This window comes from Eleutherodactylus coqui, chromosome 1 (genome assembly GCF_035609145.1).
Source record: "Eleutherodactylus coqui strain aEleCoq1 chromosome 1, aEleCoq1.hap1, whole genome shotgun sequence".
In the NCBI taxonomy this organism is placed as follows: Eukaryota; Metazoa; Chordata; class Amphibia; order Anura; family Eleutherodactylidae; genus Eleutherodactylus; species Eleutherodactylus coqui.
The window spans coordinates 509,924,929-509,937,195 of NC_089837.1; the positions used below are offsets into that span (position 1 = coordinate 509,924,929).

The 12,267-nt window shown below is 49.5% G+C and overlaps 1 long non-coding RNA gene across 1 annotated transcript in view; it reads left to right on the top strand.

Annotated features, from left to right (window-relative positions):
• Positions 1 to 5,077: 5,077 nt before the first annotated feature.
• The window catches only part of LOC136614377 (uncharacterized), a 79,989-nt gene continuing 72,799 nt past the window's right edge, over positions 5,078 to 12,267 (top strand). The window contains exon 1 of the long non-coding RNA XR_010790953.1: positions 5,078 to 5,214. This is a non-coding gene — a long non-coding RNA (uncharacterized lncRNA). The remainder of the gene's footprint in view (positions 5,215 to 12,267) is intronic.

Sequence of the window (12,267 nt, forward strand, 5' to 3'; positions counted from 1 at the left end):
GAACTTTAGCATCACTTTTTCCACCAGGGCCCTGTGGTATTGCATCACTGTCGTACCCCTTTCCTTTTTGGGAATGAGAGTGGAAAGGTTCTCCTTATACCGTGGGTTGAGAAGGGTGTACACCCAGTAATCCGCGTTGGCCAGAATGCGTCTAACGCGAGAGTCACGGGAAAGGCAGACTAACATGAAGTCAGCCATGTGTGCCAGGGTCCCAGTACGCAACACATGGCTGTCCTCACTAGGAAGATGACTTTCAGGAACCTCCTCCTCCTCTTCAGCCCATATATGCTAAACAGATGAGAGGCAAGCAGCATGGGTACCCTCTGCAGTGTGGCCAGCTGTCTCTTCCTCCTCCCCCCTCCCCTTCTCCTCCTCCTCCAAAACGCACTGAGATATAGACATGAGAGTGGTCTGGCTATCAAGCGATATACTGTCATTCCCCGTCTCCTGTTCCAACTGCAAAGCGTCGGCCTTTATGCTTAGCATCGAACTTCTCAGCAGGCCAAGCAGCGGGAGGGTAATGCTAATGATTGCCACATCGCCGCTCACCATGTGGGTAGACTCCTCCCATGTTCCATGCCCACTTCTCAGTAAAGAATTGCCGAGGTTGACTACCACTCCGCCGCCCATATTGCAGCTGGTATTCTGACTCAGTCCCAGCCTCCACCAAGTTCTCCCAATGTGTCGTCAGGGAGATATAGTGGCCCTGCCCGCCAGTACTTGTCCACGTGTCCGTGGTTAAGTGGACCTTCCCAGCAACCGCATTCGTTGGGGCGCGATTTATGTTGCGGGGGACGTGCTGGTGTAGGGCTGGGACGGCACACGGGAAAAATAGTAGCGACTGGGGACCGAGTAGCGCGGGACCGCTGCCGCCATCATGTTTTTGAAAGCCTCCATTTCCACAAGCCTGTATGGCAGCATCTCCAGGCTGATTAATTTGGCAATGTGCATGTTAAAGCTTGTGCATGCGGGTGGGTGGCAGTGTATTTGCACTTTCGCTCTAATGCTATATCCACCCTTAGACGTTTTAAATGACAGAGTATTGCTCACTGTTTCTGGGGTGATCTAAAACCCTTGACATTTCAGGATATTATTTGCATAACAGCTTTGGTTATGAATTCAACTAACACTCAGTATGGGTTGTGCGCCTTAGGGCACCCCCGTGGGTAGTCACAAATTTAACTTTTTAACTTTAAACTAAAACCCAATAAATTAGTTGTTATTCCCTTTCCTTGCAACCCATAGCAATTTTGTACGGAATTGGGGGAAGAAACGGGAAAGAAAATGCAGTCTCTTCTAGGATATAATGACAAGCCTCAGCCCAAAAGGAGCGCACATGAGTTGACTTCCCCTCATTCCATTTCGCAAGCAACGTTTGGGAGTGGGATCTAACTGGAGTTGCTTAATTGCGACCAAAGCTGCTCTGCTCCCTTGTGGATTGTGGTATGGAATTGAGTGAAGCTTTGCTCCATCTCTAGATTTACAAATATTATTTCTCCGCTCCAGAGAATTTCCAGTACAGAAATTCAACAATCATAGTAAGTGTTAAGTAGTGTTTAAATTAAGCGTCCTGCAACAGCCTCTTTTACTATTCTTTCCATACTCACGAGAGTTGTATGGAAGAGTTGTCACGCCAGTTGTCGCGTGCTTCTGAAGGGGTGCAGCCTCCGCTTCTGTCTGGCGAGCCTTTAGGTATCATCGAAGTTAACTCCTGTTCTGCCTTCACCGGATCATGAAAGATAATGGTGGAAACATTAGAGCAAAATACTTTCAGTATTGCCGGATATAACAGCGCAAATTTCTGTTGTTTCTTATAAAGCTCAGAACAGATTGGGGAAAAAAACTTTTCTTTTGTGCTGTACCTCTGTGCTCTACCAATCTGCAAAGATTAAAATTTTGTGACCTTAAATTTCCAGCGAGTTATTACGACTTTTGAAGTTTCAGAAGATATAGGCTTTGTCTGTGTAGCCTAAATACTTCACTATGGTGGGCCTCGGGTGTACCCTGGTATTTGAGGCCTGCGCAGTTGGTGTTGCCCGCATATCTGGTCCCAAGAGGTCAGCTCGTTCGACTTTGCATTGGTGTGTAATCCGAAGGATACCTGGAATTGTAGACTTGCAAAGTTGACGCAAGTCCTTTTGCAGATAGCTCTCAGGAACTCCAATAATATGAAGATTACTGTGTCTGGACCTATTTTGCAGATCCTCTAGACGATCCCAAATCTGTTTATTATCTCGCATCAGTTTTTCTATGCATTTAGTTGTAGAGCAATGCTCCGAGGTTATTGTCTCCATTTCATACTCGATTGAGTCTACCTGCTGGGACACTGTATCACGAAGCTCGTGCAGGGAGTCGGCCACTGTGACAGCTAAAGGCTCTTGTAAATCTGGGCTGATAAGCTTTGCTACCTCAGTCACCAATGACCGCTGCATCCTGGGGGTGGGGGTGGGGGGGTGGGGGATTTCTTTGGAGATATCTTCCTTCTTGTAGCAGTGTTTTAACCATGGCTTTTGCAGGTGTCTTCATTTTTTTCCCTTTGGTGCGACCCATTTTAACGACAAACTCCTCCATGCAGCAATATAACCGTGGTTTGGAATGTGCTCTCTAAAAACCAATTGTTATGAAGATAAGCGGTTTTGAGGATAAATGTTTCTGAAGATGAGCAGCTCGGGAGATAGATGGTTCTGGAGATAAACAGTTCTGAAGATGAACAGTTCTAAAGATAAACAGATCTGGAGACAAGCGGCTCTGGAAAGAGACGATTTTGAAGATGAACAGTTCTGGAGTTAGGCCGTTCTGGAGTTAGGCCGTTCTGGAGTTAGGCCGTTCTGGAGTTAGGCCGTTCTGGAGTTAGGCCGTTCTGGAGTTAGGCCGTTTTGGAGTTAGGCCGTTTTGGAGTTAGGCCGTTTTGGAGTTAGGCCGTTCTGGAGTTAGGCCGTTCTGGAGTTAGGCCGTTCTGGAGTTAGGCCGTTCTGGCGTTAGGCCGTTCTGGCGTTAGGCCGTTCTGGAGTTAGGCCGTTCTGAGGATAACCAGGTCTGGAGATGAGCGGTTTAGAGATATATGATTTTGAGGATAAGTGGTTCTAATGAGGCCCGCGATAACACTGTCTCCTCCTCAGGTGAGGTCTACCCTACATCAACCTTAAACTTGCACCATGCGCCCTCCAGATCCCTGTGCCTGCAGATGGGAGCAGTGCTAGCAAGATGTCCCAAGATGGTCGCTGTCCCCTCAGGGGGAAGGGGGACCATGTGCTTACCCGTCTCTCTGCACTCAGCCCAGCTCTCCAGCAGCGTTTTCAATGGATACCTGGCTCTCTGAACTGTGAGCTTTCTCCTCAAGACTCCTCTCCGTACACAGCAAGAGCTCCCCAACAGGTGAGTCCTCACCCCTGGTTTCCTCTCTCTGCGTCCCGATCGGCGGTCATGGCGGAGCCACAGCGCAGCTGTTTATATGGTTGCTGGGTGATCGCCGCTGCCTCTCCTCCTCACCGCGGAAATTGTGTCATTTTAAAAACAGGTTGTTTATTTTATAGAACACATATGAATAAAGACTTACCCCCCAAAATGGATACCCCTATTTGTCCTGTGCTTAGACACATGCCCATCATTGCCCCAATATTCTGTTTGTATGCCCAACGGGGCCCAAAGTGAAAGGAGAATTAAAATTCAACCCTCTTTAATTTGATTGCTATTAGCCATTGCTCACCGCGGCCGCAGGTCACTGCTCCAGGCTCTCGACTACCTTTTCTAGCCAGAAGCAAGAAGATTTTAAATTTTTCGGGACCTCCCTTTGTACTTGCATCCACCATTTTGCCGATGGGCATATGTGCCAAAACTGAGGAAAGGTCCATGGATAAAGATCCCGTCCGGGGGCATCACCGGAGGTCTCAGCTTCCGTGACAGGGGGTGAAACTCTAACTTTTTAAAAAATCTTTTATTTGATCACTGGTATTTATTGGATATCAGTGATCATGTGACCAATGACTGCGTATGTTTGGTAGCCAGGAGCAGGGAGATTTTAAATTACCCCGGCAATCCACGGGCCTTAGGTCCGTAATGTCATCGGGGCATGGATGTGATTCATGAGTGGAGATGAAACAAACTTTTTTTTCACTTTACATCATCACCATTTTCCATTGGATAATGGGGTCATGTGACCGGGAATCGCATACAGCACTTTCTGCTTTAATCTTCCTTCTCTCAGCTACTCATACTAGCCGGGAGCTGGGAGTTTTTACATTCCCAGACCTCCCGGCCTTCTGCATGTCACATAATGATGTCTGTCACGCATGTACAGACACCGGTGTCAGGTTCTGTAAGAACAGAATGCCATAGGACATTGCTGAGGATGGGGTGAGTATTCTTAGCTGAAGCTTTACCGTTATTTATTTTCTATTTACTTTCCAATGGCCCTGACAATTAAAGCCCAGCCAGCCAGGATGTAAAAACACTATAGGGTGGTCACTAAGGGATTAATCTGAAACACCTTACTTTATGGAAACCGATAAAGGCATGAGAACGAGGGGTTTATATTTTCATTTGAGTGTCGCCCAATAGCAGATTAGATATGATGTGCAATACGAGGGCACCGCCACATGCCAGTCAATGATCAGCACCTGAGAGGGTGGTCCAGAGAGATGATCTAGTGAGAAGTAGATGTAACTGTGGACTACCATCTTGTTGAAGTGACCCTCTGGTTTCGGAACAAAATGCTGTCTGGGGCCTGAAGGGCAGAGGGGTACCTGTGCTTAATCTTTTCTTCCCGAGACACTAACCAGAGTATTTAGCATTGTATGTGATAGCTATAAGTGATTCTTCAGTTAGCTTACCTTTCCTGGCATCCTGCTATGCTGACAGTATATGTGATCTGACTACACCGGGTCATGAAAATTCACGTGTTTCTGTTTGCCCAGTATAAACATGGACAAAAAAATATATAAACTCTATAAAATGGAAGAGGAGGCGGGATACAGCGTGTGACAGTAAGCTCCAGGCGTTTTACTGACATTTATGTGATTGAGGCAGCTATATATCTGCCATCTATACACAGCATTCTCCAGTCCCCCTTCCTCCACCTGCTGGCTCGCTGTGTGAACGCTCGAGTCGTCTACCATTGGTTCCACCACTACAGATATGGCACAGCACAGCATTATGTCCATCTTGCTGTTTGTGTGCCTATCGCTCTGCTTTGGGGACGCGCAGTCTCAATTAGCGGTAAAGTGAATTCTTTATATCACATTATGTATTTTATACATTGTATATTTGCATTTATAAAGATATTTCAGGCTTCTGTATTTAGATTATCTCTGTTAACAATAAGGGAAATATCTTACAATAAGCTAAAAAAAATGCTATTTTATAGATTTCTACTTTACCACGTTTAGCTGGCTGAGCAGGTAAGCATTTTTTGGATCTTTACATATCATTTGCTGATATGGTGCCACTTGGATGGTAGAAATAATATGCTAAAGGGTTCTGGTTGAGAGGTGGATGGCAGCACAGGGGTTAATGAGAGCTTCATGGGGGGGCTTATTGCATTTATACATGTTTGTACAGTTTCTTGGACTCTGTTTCCATGTGGCTAATGATGCGGGGGGTATTATGTCCAATGAGCGCTTCCCTTGGACTAACAGGAAGCAATCACTGGGGAAGGAAGAGTCTCACGGATGCTCCGCACGGGAAATCTGCAACATTTGCAAAAATTGTAAAGCGGATGACATTTTCAAAATCTAGTCCATATACTGTGGAAAAAGTTTGCAACAAACCTGTGAGGAAATTAACACGCTGTGGATTTAAATTCCGCACCACATATCAACTATAGCACTGGGTACAATGTGGAATCCACCTCTACTAACAGGTGGGAGACTTCTGCACCAAAATTCATGTTAAAATCTGCATCCAATTCCTTCCTTACCAATGATGAGGATTATTTTCATTTTTTTGATGCTGATTTTCTGCGGTGGAATGTCTGCTGCATACATTCCCCATCAAATCCACCCCGTGTAGATATAGCAATCTATGGCAAAAATAAACTTAAGGGGGCTGTCCACGGGCGATGCGGTATCCCGCGGCGAAGCTCCGCCGTGGAAGCTGCCACCCTGGAGCAGGAGCTGCCGCTGAATCTGCCGTGGACGGGGGGCTAACTTTTAAGGAAAATGGGTTCTGCTTTTATTTAAAGCGTGCCATAAAATCAGGATCTAAGATACAGAGAACGCGTTTCGAGCTCTGAGTTCTTGTTCACCTCAGTAATCCTTACAAACATTGTTTCTTAAATAGACAAACTAAAAACAACTCCTGATTAGTTAACCACCTCAGTGCTGTTGATTACCACCTAGCAAACATATGTTCTGGAGCCAAGCTGGTTTCATTTCATCACATGAATGATATACTTATATTTAATAAATAATGATACAATATAAGGTTCTATAAGTAAACAATACATAAATGCCTAATAAATAATGACATATTATAATAAGTTCATATTGACCCCTAATCTTGATTTTAATTGAAATAAAATAGACAATTTATGATTATAGATCTTTGATATTTCGGTTTTTCATCGTCCTCATTACTTCCCTTTATAATTTGCTATTTATTCTCCAGGCTATAAACATTAATAACGCCAAACACTTAAGCCTAATCCCCATGGCCGGATTCGGACGGATTCTATTGAATCTAATAGCTCAATGTACATGCTGCGGAATTTCACCGTGGAATTCCGCAGCATGAAATTACCCACGGCATGTTCTATTTGCCGCAGGAGAACGCGCAGACGGCTTCCAAAAAGTATAGCCCATCAGGCTATACTTCCTCTTTAGCACAGGGGAAGTATAATGTGAATATGCGCCCCGCTCACCTCCAGCCGCGTCATGTGGGACTTCACACAGGAGATCCAGAGGTAAGTATGGGGTCGTTGGGAGGAAGGGGGTGCGCTGTGACTGACTCTGCTGCAGTATTCCGCTTGCCGAGCCCGTCACGGATGTGTTCATAAGGCCTTAGGTGGAAAAGGGTAGATATAACACAATTCATCTACCTTGCATGGATGAATTATTTATAGATCCAATAAAATAAGCTGAATGGAGTATTGAAGTTTCCCTTCCTCATTTTTTATTTATCATTAAATGATTGAAATAATATCAAATATAAAATTGATTAGCAATAGAGATGAGCGAGCACCAAAATGCTCGGGTGCTCGTTACTCGGGACGAAATTTTCGCAATGCTCTAGGGTTCGTTTCGAGTAACGAACCCCATTGAAGTCAATGGGCGACCCGAGCATTTTTGTATTTCGCCGATGCTCGCTAAGGTTTCCTTGTGTGAAAATCTGGGCAATTCAAGAAAGTGATGGGAACGACACAGAAACGGATAGGGCAGGCGAGGGGCTACATGTTGGGCTGCATCTCAAGTTCACAGGTCCCACTATTAAGCCACAATACCGGCAAGAGTGGGCCCCCCCCTCCCAACAACTTTTACTTCTGAAAAGCCCTCATTAGCAATGCACACCTTAGCTAAGCACCACACTACCTCCAACAAAGCACAATCACTGCCTGCATGACACTCCGCTGCCACTTCTCCTGGGTTACATGCTGCCCAACCCGCCCCCCCCCCCGCACGACCCAGTGTCCACAGCGCACACCAAACTGTCCCTGCCCAGCCTTCAGCTGCCCTCATGCCACACTACCCTCATGTCTATGTATAAGTGCGTCTGCCACAGGAAAAGCAGGCACACACTGCAGAGGGTTGGCATGGCTAGGCAGCGACCCCCCCATAAAAGGGGCGGGCTGATAGTCCACAATGCTGTACAGAAGCAATGAGAAATCCAATCCTGTGCCACCTCCATCTGGAGCTGCACACGTGGGCATAGCAATGGGGAACCTATGTGCCACACACTATTCATTCTGTCAAGGTGTCTGCACGCCCCAGTCAGACCGCGTTTTTTTATAAATAGTCACAGGCAGGTACAACTCCGCAATAGGAATTCCGTGTGCACCCACAGCATGGGTGGCTCCCTGGAACCCACCGGCGGTACATAGAAATATCCCATTGCATTGCCCAACACAGCTGAGGTAGTAATGTCGTGCTTAATGCAGGTGGGCTTCGGCCCACACTGCATGCCCCAGTCTGACTGGGGTTCTTTTCAAGTGTACAGATGTAGTAAAAACTCTATGTGCACCTACAGCATGGGTAGCTCCCTGGAACCCACCGGCGGTACATTGAAATATCCCATTGCATTGCCCAACACAGCTGAGGTAGTAATGTCGTGCTTAATGCAGGTGGGCTTCGGCCCACACTGCATGCCCCAGTCAGACTGGGGTTCTTTTCAAGTGTACAGACGTAGTAAAAACTCCGTGTGCACCCACAGCATGGGTGGGTGCCAGGAAGCCACCGGCGGTACATAGAAATATCCCATTGCATTGCCCAACACAGCTGAGGTAGTAATGTCGTGCTTAATGCAGGTGGGCTTCGGCCCACACTGCATGCCCCAGTCAGACTGGGGTTCTTTTCAAGTGTACAGATGTAGTAAAAACTCCGTGTGCACCTACAGCATGGGTGGGTGCCAGGAAGCCACCGGCGGTACATAGAAATATCCCATTGCATTGCCCAACACAGCTGAGGTAGTAATGTCATGCTTATTGCAGGTGGGCTAAAAATTTATTTGATTACACTGTAGGCGAGGGCCCACAAAAATTGCTGTATCAACAGTACTAATGTACCTGAAAAAAATTGGCCATGGCCAACCAAGAGGGCAGGTGAAACCCATTAATCGCTTTGGTTAATGTGGCTTAAGTGGTAACTAGGCCTGGAGGCAGCCCAGTTTAACGAAAAATTGGTTCAAGTTAAAGTTCCAACGCTTTTCAGAGCATTGAAACATCTAAAAATTGTTTGGAAAAATTATGAGTGAGCCTTGTGACCCTAAGAAAAATTGCCCGTTCAGCGTGATTACGTGAGGTTTCAGGAGGAGGAGCAGGAGGAGGAGGAGGAATATTAGACACAGATTATGAAGCAGAAATGTCCCCGTTTTGGATGGTGAGAGTGATTGTAGCTTCCATTCGCGGGTGCAGCCTACGTATTGCTTACGTATCGCTGCTGTCTGCTGGTGGAGAAGAGAAGTCTGGGGAAATCCAGGCTTTGTTCATCTTGATGAGTGTTAGTCTGTCGGCACTGTCGGTTAAAAGGCGGGTACGCTTATCTGTGATGATTCCCCCAGCCGCACTAAACACCCTCTCCGACAAGACGCTAGCCGCAGGACAAGCAAGCACCTCCAGGGCATACAGCGCTAGTTCAGGCCACGTGTCCAGCTTCGACACCCAGTAGTTGTAGGGGGCAGAGGCGTCACCGAGGATGGTCGTGCGATCGGCTACGTTCTCTCTCACCATCCTTTTACAGTGCTCCCGCCGACTCAGCCTTGACTGGGGAGCGGTGACACAGTCTTGCTGGGGAGCCATAAAGCTGGCCAGGCCCTTAAAGACTGTTGCACTGCCTAGGCTGTACATGCTGCTCGATCTACGCACCTCCCCTGCTACCTGGCCCTCGGAACTGCGCCTTCTGCCACTACCGCTGTCGGATGGGAATTTTACCATCAGCTTGTCCGCCAGGGTCCTGTGGTATAGCAACACTCTCGAACCCCTTTCCTCTTCGGGAATGAGAGTGGGAAGGTTCTCCTTATAGCGTGGGTCGAGCAGTGTGTACACCCAGTAATCCGTAGTGGCCAGAATGCGTTGAATGCGAGGGTCACGAGAAAGGCATCCTAACATGAAGTCAGCCATGTGTGCCAGGGTACCTGTACGCAACACATGGCTGTCCGCACTAGGAAGATCACTTTCAGGATCCTCCTCCTCCTCCTCCTCCTCCTCCTCCTCTTCCTCAGGCCATACACGCTGAAATGATGACAGGCAAGCAGCATGGGTACGGTCAGCAGTGGGCCAAGCTGTCTCTTCCCCCTCCTCCTCATCCTCCTCATGCTCCTCCTCCTCCTCCTGAACGCGCTGAGATATAGACAGGAGGGTGCTCTGACTATCCAGCGACATACTGTCTTCCCCCGGCTCGGTTTCCGAGCGCAAAGCGGCTGCCTTTATGCTTTGCAGGGAAGTTCTCAAGATGCATAGCAGAGGAATGGTGACGCTAATGATTGCAGCATCGCCGCTCACCACCTGGGTAGACTGCTCAAAGTTTCGAAGGACCTGGCAGATGTCTGCCAACCAGGCCCACTCTTCTGAAAAGAATTGAGGAGGCTGACTCCCACTGCGCCGCCCATGTTGGAGTTGGTATTCCACTATTGCTCTACGCTGCTCATAGAGCCTAGCCAACATGTGGAGCGTAGAGTTCCACCATGTGGGCACGTCGCACAGCAGTCGGTGCACTGGCAGATTAAAGCGATGTTGCAGGGTGCGCAGGGTGGCAGCGTCCGTGTGGGACTTGCGGAAATGTGCGCAGAGCCGGCGCACCTTTACGAGCAGGTCTGACAAGCGTGGGTAGCTTTTCAGAAAGCGCTGAACCACCAAATTAAAGACGTGGGCCAGGCATGGCACGTGCGTGAGGCTGTCGAGCTGCAGAGCCGCCACCAGGTTACGGCCGTTGTCACACACGACCATGCCCGGTTGGAGGCTCAGCGGCGCAAGCCAACGGTCGGTCTGCTCTGTCAGACCCTGCAGCAGTTCGTGGGCCGTGTGCCTCCTATCTCCTAAGCTGAGTAGTTTCAGCACGGCCTGCTGACACTTGCCCACCGCTGTGCTGCCACGCCGCGCGACACCGACTGCTGGCGACGTCCTGCTGCTGCTGACACATCTAGATTGCGAGACAGAGGTTGAGGAGGAGGAGGAGGGTGCTTTAGTGGAAGAAGCATACACCGCCGAACATACCACCACCGAGCTGGGGCCCGCAATTCTGGGGGTGGGTAGGACGTGAGCGGTCCCAGGCTCTGACTCTGTCCCAGCCTCCACTAAATTCACCCAATGTGCCGTCAGGGAGATGTAGTGGCCCTGCCCGCCTGTGCTTGTCCACGTGTCCGTAGTTAAGTGGACCTTGCCACTAACCGCATTGGTGAGGGCGCGTACAATGTTGCGGGAGACGTGGTCGTGCAGGGCTGGGACGGCACATCGGGAAAAGTAGTGGCGACTGGGAACTGAGTAGCGCGGGGCCGCCGCCGCCATCATAGCTTTGAAGGACTCCGTTTCCACAACCCTATACGGCAGCATCTCAAGGCTGATAAATTTGGCTATGTGGACGGTTAACGATTGAGCGTGCGGGTGCGTGGCGGCGTACTTGCGCTTCCGCTCAGAGAATTGCGCTAGCGACGGCTGGACGGTGCGGTGCGAGACATTGCTGGATTGGGCCGAGGACAGCGGAGGTGAGGGTGTGGGTGCAGGCCATGAGACGGTCGTGCCTGTGTCCTGAGAGGGGGGTTGTATCTCAGTGGCAGGTTGGGGCACAAGGGGAGAGGCAGCGGTGCAAACCGGAGGCGGTGAACGGCCTTCGTCCCACCTTGTGGGGTGCTTGGCCATCATATGTCTGCGCATGCTGGTGGTGGTCAGGCTGTTGGTGGTGGCTCCCCGGCTGATCTTGGCGCGACAAAGGTTGCACACCACTGTTCGTCGGTCGTCAGGCGTCTCTGTGAAAAACTGCCAGACCTTAGAGCACCTCGGCCTCTGCAGGGTGGCATGGCGCGAGGGGGCGCTTTGGGAAACACTTGGTGGATTATTCGGTCTGGCCCTGCCTCTACCCCTAGCCACCGCACTGCCTCTTGCAACCTGCCCTGCTGCTGCCCGTGCCTCCCCCTCCGAATCCTGTCCTGTGTAGGCGTTGCACACCAGGTGGGGTCAGTCACCTCATCGTCCTGCTGCTCTTCCTCCGAATCCTCTGTGCGCTGCTCCCTCGGACTTACTGCCCTTACTACTACCTCACTGCAAGACAACTGTGTCTCATCGTCATCGTCCTCCTCACCCACTGAAAGGTCTTGAGACAGTTGGCGGAAGTCCCCAGCCTCATCCCCCGGACCCCGGGAACTTTCCAATGGTTGGGCATCAGTGACGATAAACTCCTCTGGTGGTAGAGGAACCACTGCTGCCCAATCTGAGCAGGGGCCCGAGAAAAGTTCCTGGGAGTGTTCCCGCTCCTGAGCATGTGTCATTGTAGTGGAGTGAGGAGGCTGGGAGGAAGGAGGAGCAGCAGACAGAGGATTCGGATTTGCAGCACTGGACGGCGCAGAACTCTGGGTGGATGATAGCTTGCTCGAAGCACTTTCTGCCATCCAGGACAGGACCTGCTCACA